Source organism: Pteropus alecto, unplaced genomic scaffold (genome assembly GCF_000325575.1).
Source record: "Pteropus alecto unplaced genomic scaffold, ASM32557v1 scaffold60, whole genome shotgun sequence".
Lineage (NCBI taxonomy): Eukaryota > Metazoa > Chordata > Mammalia > Chiroptera > Pteropodidae > Pteropus > Pteropus alecto.
In genome coordinates, this window is record NW_006430726.1 from 4,061,824 (window position 1) to 4,062,807 (window position 984).

A 984-nucleotide genomic window follows, 5' to 3' on the forward strand; every position below is an offset into this window, starting at 1 on the left:
GACAAAATTCCTGTAAGAGCATGACAGAGTAATTTTTGTAAATAGGAAACTAGGGCCAATGATAATTAAGAGAAAAGTAAGTTCCTGCATCAGTCCTTGTAGATAGCTCAGGTACCCTGGTTTCCTACTTTAAGTGGAATTGGGTTTGAGTCCACCGCACTTGTTTTAAAGGACAACGACCCCAGCAGGCCTACGGATGACTCGAGGTCAGCCAGGAAGCTGATGATACATGGAAGCATGCAGGGGTCAGTCAGCACGCAGGTCTCTATCTTTACATATCCTTTAAATCTCGTAGAAAGAGGTGTGCCTTTCCCCACCCTTATTTCTCCGTTTCCTTTTCTGAGATCTCGCACCATTAACTATCCTATCTCTTATCTCTTATTATCCCCTCTCAGCTCAGCTCCTGCATTGGGGGCGTCCTCCTCATCCTGAAGCAAAACGAAACAAAACACCTCTACTCTCAGTACCCCTTGAGCTACAGGTCTCTCTCTCCCTCCCTCTCTCTCACTTTCCCCCGTCCCCTCCGTCCCTCCCTCCGTCTCTCTCTCTCCCTCCCTCTGTAATTCTCCACCCCCACCCCACCCCCACCCCCCGTCTCTCTCTGGAAAGAACCGCCACCGGTTATTGCCTTCGTTGTTGCTTCACCATCACACACTCCTTACCCAAGTGCTCAACTCAGCTCAGTGACGGAAAATTCGTTCCACCCCTCGTGCAAAGGGGCGCCTCTTTCCTCGTTAGCAGTGGGTGCCCAGTGCCAGGCACCAGGGCCTCCTCTCCTTGCTCCTACACCCCGACCCAGCTGCCACCTCAGTGCCGCCCGTTTCCAGGTACGCTGGCTTCTTGGGACGCCCTACCGGTCACTTCCCGCCCTGACCCTTTGCCCACCTGTCACCTTGCACGGTCACAGCCTCCCCAGGAACCCAGAGAGCTCCCGGTGCACCCCTGGGAGGCTCCCGCGCGCGGCTCGTCCCAGGCCACCCCCGA